This window comes from Myotis lucifugus, unplaced genomic scaffold (assembly GCF_000147115.1).
Source record: "Myotis lucifugus unplaced genomic scaffold, Myoluc2.0 scaffold_106, whole genome shotgun sequence".
Taxonomy (NCBI): Eukaryota; Metazoa; Chordata; class Mammalia; order Chiroptera; family Vespertilionidae; genus Myotis; species Myotis lucifugus.
Genome location: NW_005871154.1, coordinates 426354 through 433790, shown reverse-complemented (window position 1 = coordinate 433790; position 7437 = coordinate 426354).

Genomic DNA, 7437 nt, shown 5'->3' with positions numbered 1-7437 from the left:
GTTGCTTAGAGTTGCAGTTGAGAGTCGGGCAAGTGAGGCGGGGAACATTGGAGTCTGCAGTCCCTGGAGGAAGCAAGCCTCCCTGTTCGCTTCAGTGCATGGCTGCCGGCCGCCATCTTGGCTGACAGTTAATTTGCATAAGGATACGCTGATTAGCCAATGGGAAGGGTAGCGGTCGTACGCCAATTACCATGTTTCTCTTTTATTAGTGTAGACTAGAGGCCAGGTGCACAAAATTCGTGCACTGGGGTAGAGGAGGGAAGGGGCCCCTCAGTCTGGCCTTCACCCTCTCCAATCTGAGACCCCTCAGGGAATGTCCAACTACCTGTTTGTGCCCACACTTTTAACAGATAACAGCTCCATTGTTGTTTCTTTCTTATGCTTAAAACCATTGGAATTATTAGGTATTCAAAGTGTGTATACATTTTGGGGGGACACCCTGTATATCTCTAGTCAGCGGTGAAAGAAACCAAGAGCAGATTTGGAACCCCCAGACAGGGAACCTTGCTTACTCCCCACATGTCTCCCCACTTCACTTTCCACCTTCGTGAGCAGCAGGAGAATCAACGTTTTCTCTCATTAATTCGAAAAAGCACGTCCTATCACCCACTGCCCGGCAGGAGTGCACTAGGCCCCAAGCAAGCGAGGCTCAGTCAGGGCAGCCTTCGCTCATGGGTGCTGGCACCCAAAGTGCACATTCCTCCTGTACAGTTGCCCCAACTATCCCACTGTTTCACTGAGAGGACGGAATCTCTCTGTCTCTGGGTTCTTGATCTTGAACGCTGACCGAAGGCACCTCAGAGAGGGCCGCCCGCACCCACCAGGTGTGTCTATCTGCACCTGCTCCTGCCTCAGCACCTGCATTAACTCCCCAGAGGTGATCTTGTAGCTGCACTGGCCTCCGTGGGGACAGGGCATCACCACTCTGCCCTTTCACTATCATCTCACAGGAGTCCACCCTCAGCACCCAGAACACCCAGACACTCTCCAAAGAATGTGAGCGCATCAGAGGGGATGTGTGCACATCCTGTGGGGGTGTTAGGCATGCTGGGTTGATGGAAGTGTGGTGGAGAGGCGAGGGGAACTTGTGCACCCCTTGGTTTGCAACTGTTGCAGGCATGGGAGGGTGACAGTGTGCTGGGGAATGTTCGCATGCCAGGGGGGGGATGTGCACACCGGAGGCCTCTGGCTTTGCAGATCCACAAACCCCCGTGGTGCAGCCAGGAGGATGTCAGTCTGGCCCGCCACGATGGCTGTCCCTGTGATCCTGCACCTTCTGGGCCAGGAGGCAGATCTGGCGCAGCCACTCCTGGGCGCTGATGGCCTGCAGGCTCTACTTCAGCTCAGCCTGCAGGCTCCGCTTGGCGCGCTCACAGCTGTCACCACCACAATGTGGGGAGTACAGGCTGCCCTCCGCTGGCCTGCCTACCCTGTCCAGAGGCTCTCTGTGCTGCTCACCTGCACAGAGTGACTGGGGCTGGGCAGAAGCCAGGTGTCCTGCCCTACCCAACCCCAGCTGATCCGCTCCTATGCGAGCTGCCTCCCCACCTTGAAGGGTCAAGGATCCAGGTCCCGGGACCGTGGACAACCTCAACCACTGCCCCCCTGCCCGGCAGGGTCACAGTTCTGGGTCCCGGACTGCAGACAACCTCCTGCGGTGACCCCTGTCCAGCAGGGTCACAGATCCAGGTCACGGGACAGCGGACATCCTCAAGTGCTGCCCCCCCGCCCGATAGGTCACAGATCCGGTCCCAGACCGTGACAGCCTCAAGTGCTGCCCCCCGCCCAGCAGGGTCACGGATCTGGGTCCCAGACTGGGGACAGCCTTGCCCACTGCCGCCCGACTTCAGTATGCAAATTAGCTGCCATCTTGTTGCTTCAGGGTGGGGGTCCCCACTGGGGTGCCTGGCCAGTCTGGGTGAGGGGCTGAGGGCCATTTTCAGGCTGGCAGGCGACTGAAGCCCCCAACCTCTCCTTTTTTTCTTTTTTCTTTTTTATTCTGGGATTTATTTACCTTCTATGGCTGTCACTGGAGCTGAGAGCCGGCTTTAGCTCTGAGGCTTGGCTCCAGCTTGAGGCCTCGGCTGCTGAAAGCAGGAATCTAGGGTTTGTTTGGGTTCTATAATTGCAACATTGTTTCGGTCCTGCTCGCTCCAGCTCTGACGGCTGAAAGCAGGTTTCTGGGTTTTGTTTAGCTTCTATAATTGCAACATAGTTGCTTAGAGTGCAAGCTCAGAGGCCGGCAAAGGCAGGCGGGGAACATTGGCTTCCTTCATCACTTTTTCTTTTCTTTAGAAAATTCTTGTGTTGATTGTCCTTGATACTATTTAATAAATAGACAGCAATTTGCTATTATGTGGGTTGTTATTAGAATATAAGTGGCACCTGTTACATTTACAAGAGTCAAAATATTTGATAGAAATTCATGCTATGCAGAAATGGGAGACATCTGTAATAATATCAACAATAAGATATATTTATTATATATGTTAAAAAACAGAAAAGAAAATTTATAAAGACATTTATATATTTAATGTGGTTATGAACATACAATTATGTTCCCTTAAATTATAATATGTTAGGCATTGCTCTGGTGCCTCACAGGACATTTCATAAAAATAGTGTACAGAGACATGGAAATTCATCAAGTAAATGGCCAAAACTTAACTTTTTATGAAGCTTCCAAGCAAAGGAAAGGCTTTAGAGGGAAAGAGAAGGAGGAAGAAGCAAAACTACTTAAAAGGGAGCCATTGCCAACATCATGGAAGCTCACAGTTCCTTTGTCATAATCCAGAAACACTCCAATCTTACCCACAGGCATTTCAACATGATGAACTAAGAGTGGGCGGTTAGTAGAGAGATAATAATGATTATTCAGCTTCAGTGAAAATAGAAGAGATGCTTCTTCAAAATCAATAAAGAAATAGTTCTCCCTTATGAGGATATCTTTACAGATGCCCAGAATCCAAATCAAGGAGTGTGGCACATCCACCTCCCAGTAATGTCTATCAGAGGTGAAGGTTTGAATTCCCCAAGTCACAAAAGTCTGCACTCTCTCGGATTCCCTGGACATGCTGTGATGATCAGTTCCAAACAGCACACTCCTCACATTTTCAGAAAGGCTCATGAAGTGACTGATGGTTCCATGTCTCAGAGCATTATCCACTGCACAAAGAGGCAAAATCAGGTCATGTAATTTTAGGCAATTTAACTTTAATTGTCCTTTTTCATCTCAATCAGAATCCATATCCCAGAACTTTTAAAAAATATTTTAATTTTGATGGAGTCCAACTTATCTTTTTATTGATGTTACATGTGTTTGTGTGTGTGTGTGTGTGTGTGTGTGTGTGTTTAATTGATTTCAGAGAGAAGAGAGAGAGAGAAACACTGATGAGAGACAAATATTGATTGGCTGCTTCCTTCATGTCCCCCACTGAGATGGAGCCCAAACCCTGGGCAAGTGCCCTCACCAGGAGTTCAACTAGAAAGTTCTGGGGCATGGGTTGATGCCCAACCAGTGATCCACACTGGCTGGGATGGAGTAATTTGTATTTTCTTAATAAATAATATTTTTGTACTTCACTAAGGAAAAGTTGGCGCTAGAAAAATTGGATAAGAAATAGAAGAAACAAAAAGGTGTTTGTCTTTGTTTTGAACAATTATGGCCCCCAGAAGAGAGTAATTGTGCTTTTGGAGTTAAGGACTATTTTCAATAATCATAAGTGTACAAACTTACTAACGTCATCTACTTTAAGTATACATACATATGTTGCAAAAGGTTTAGAGCAGTGGTTCCCAACCTTTTTGTGGCCATGCCCCACCTAAGTATCTCTGAAACCCTGATGCCACTGCTGTGACATCTTATTCAAAAAGTGAACTCCTATTCATGTGGAGGAAACCTAAAAGGCCATTAATTTGCTCTAAACAAGCTTCCAAAGGACTTGACATCCAGTAAAGAGAAAAATAAAAACACAAAGGACAGATGAAATAAGGAGGAAGAAATTACTAAGAAATTGTTAAAAAAAAATAATCACTGGAAGTGATATAAAAAAATAGCAAATAAAGTTTCAAAACATATAATAGAGAACTGAAATGCATACATATGTTACAATATATATTTATACTATGGGACCGGTGCATGAAAATTCATGCACTGGAGGGGGAGGTCCCTGAGCCTGGCCTGCCCCCTCTCACAATCTGGGAGCCCCTCAGGGGTGGGAGGTGACCCAGCGATCAGGGGAAAGCGATGCCCTCATCACACCTCTGCTGCTGCCACTGCCGACAGCGCAAGTCTTGGCCAGCCCCAGGCGGCTGGGCAGCCACCATCTGAGGTTTGCCTGAGCCTGGGGCTGGCCCTGGGTGGTTGGGCAACTGACAGCCGAGGTTTGCCTGCACCTCAGGCCGGACCTGGGCAGCTGGGTGGCTGAGGGGCCTGGGGGAGAGCCCAGCCTTTCCGTGCGCCTGCCGCCCTGAGGGGACTGAGGGGACTGGGCACCACCATCAGTCAATTAGCATATTCCCTCTTTATTAGATAGGATACTATATATGAGGTCCCTAGAACAGGGGTGGGCAAACTTTTTGACTCGAGGGCCACAATGGGTTCTTAAACTGGACCGGAGGGCCGGAACAAAAGCATAGATGGAGTGTTTGTGTGAACTAATATAAATTCAAAGTAAACATCATTACATAAAAGGGTACGGTCTTTTTTTTTTTAGTTTTATTCATTTCAAATGGGCTGGATCCGGCCCGCGGGCCATAGTTTGCCCATGGCTGCCCTAGAACCATAAGAAATGAAAAAAATTCACTATTAATAACTCATTCCCAAATTACCCCCCTTAAAAATCAAATTTCCACCTTGTAAAAATCAAAAACACCCCACATTGGAAACCACAGGTTTAGAGTCAAGGTAACAATTTTTGTTTCTTACAAAATCTCTGCATTCCCACAGCTGGGCTATTTAGTGAGAAATATATCAGAGATGGGATGCATCCAGCTTTAAATAGCAAGTTTTGGCAGTGTCCAGATAGGAATTATTGGTTTTAAAATATTCTTTGTTATTTTCCCTCATTGAGGTGGGTTTCCATCTTGTTACAGTGAGTCATAAACTAAGTAGTTAAAGGAGACCAAAGAGATTTTCAAAGTAGCTGCCTTGGGAGCAGGCAGCAGGCTGGACAGAGGTGGGTGTCAGGGAAAGCTTCACTTACGGACTTGTGCAGGGAGCACCCAGATGGTTAATTTGACTGTTAATTTTAACAACATGTTAACAGTATCTGTGATGAGAAGGCCACAGCCACAGCCACAGCCATGGCAGGACAGAGCAGTGATTTTTTTATTTTTAATGTATTTTTATTGATTTCAGAGAGGAAGGGAGAGGGAGAGAGAGATAGAAACATCAATGATGAGAGAGAATCATAGATTGGCTGCCTCCTGCATTCCCCCCACTGGGGAATGAGTCTGCAACCCAGGCATTTTCCCTCACCCTAAATTGAACCATGACTTCCTGGTTCATAAGTACCGGCTCAAACGCTGAACTACGTATGCTCCAAGTGCCAGAACAGCAAGAACAACCCTGGCTGTTTTGGAGCAGTGGTTACAGCATCAGCTCAGGGTTTGATTCCCATTAAAGGTCAAGCAAGTTGATTGAAGGTTTGATCCCCTTCCCTGGTCTGGGAATGTAAGGGAGGCAACCAATTTATGTGTCTGTCTCAGGTCTATGTTTTTCTCTTGCTGTCTATCTCTTTCTTTCTCAGTCTCTCTCTGCTTATGTCTTACCCTCCACTCTTTAAAAAAATCTATGGAAAAAATATACTAAGGTGAGAATTAAAATGATAATAATAAAATTATAGCAACAAATAAAACACTTCCTACATTACAGAACATAGTTAAAATGTTTCCAAGTAAACACAATAAAATATTTCCAAGGTTTTGGATATTTGCTATAGCCACTAGCTAATGAAATAATCCATTCTATCTGTAGGATAATAAATAGAAATCCTTTTTTCTTTTTCTTTTTTTAAATCCTCACCCAAGGACATTTTTCCATTGATATTTAGAGAGTTGATGGCAAGGGAGAGACAGAGAGAAACATCAATGTGAGAGAGACACATACTTCGGTTGTCTCCTTCTGGGGCCCTGAACAAGGCCCGGGATCCAGCCTTCAACCAAGGCACAGGCCCTTGACTTGAACTGAACCAAAGACACTTCAGTCCGAAGTCCTACACTCAAGCCACAGAGCCTGACCAGCTAGAGATAAAAATAAAAGTTCTTAATGGCCGAAATCTATAATAATAAAAACATAATATGCTAATTAGACCAGATGTCCTTCCAGACGACCTTCCAGATAAAGCCGGGGCTGCCAGGGAAGCCTGGGTCTTGGGTGCCAAAGGGAAGCCAGTGCTGGCAGCCGGGAGAATGAAGGCCTACTCTTGCAGAATTTCGTGCATCAGGCCTCTAGTGTATATATAAAGGCAGCCTGTGATATAAAGGGTTACTTTGTTGGGAAATGGGTGACTTGATGATATTATGTTGGTAGAGGTATATTTAGGGAAATTAGTAAAGATGTTAAGTTAATCCTTTTTCCTCTTAGAGAACAGCTCTCCAAAGACCTCTCAAATCCTATCACCTGGAAAAAATGGGCGTGGTCTTCAAAAAGTCAATATAAGGAGCCAAAGTCACTGTTTCCAGAACACAAGGAGTGTGCTTGTAGCTTACCTCATTGGGGAGACTTCTGAGAGCTACTGCCACCACGCTTGGAAGGCTTGATCCCTGAGCTGACCTCTTTGTATTAATACTTCTCGAGCAAGCATTGGTGAGTTTTTATTAATCAACAAACTGAGGTTGTTTCTATAAGATCACACTGATTCCATTACTGTTTTTTTCAGTATGTGCTTTGGTAATTAATATGATGACTAATTTTAGTTCTCTTATTTTATACTAGAGGCCCGTGCATGAAATGCGTACAGGAGTAGCGTCCCTAGGCCTGGCCAGTGATCAGGGCCAATCTGTGGGGTGACCAGTGGGGTGATTGGGAGGCCCCCACTGGCACCTGCCTTGGCTGGCCTGGCGCCACCTGCTCACTGGCCCCGCTCCTCCTGCTACTTCCAGTCGCCTCCCTCTGTGGGGTGAACATTGGGGCAATCTGGGGACCCTCGCTGGCACTCGCCTTGGCTGGCCTGGGGCCTGCTGGCTGGGGGCAAGTCATGCATTGATCATCTGCCCCCTGGTGGTCAGTGCACATCATAGTGACCGGTCATTCCACTGATGATTCCCCCCTTCAGTCAATTTGCATATTAGGCTTTTATTATATAGAATAATCCTTAGTTGTTCCTAGGACTCAGAAAGTAGTCCAGATTACCTTGTAGTTTTCTACATGGTGTGTATTCTAAAAAAATGTTCAAGAGTATTTGAATCTATATATAGTAAACATTACAGCCTACT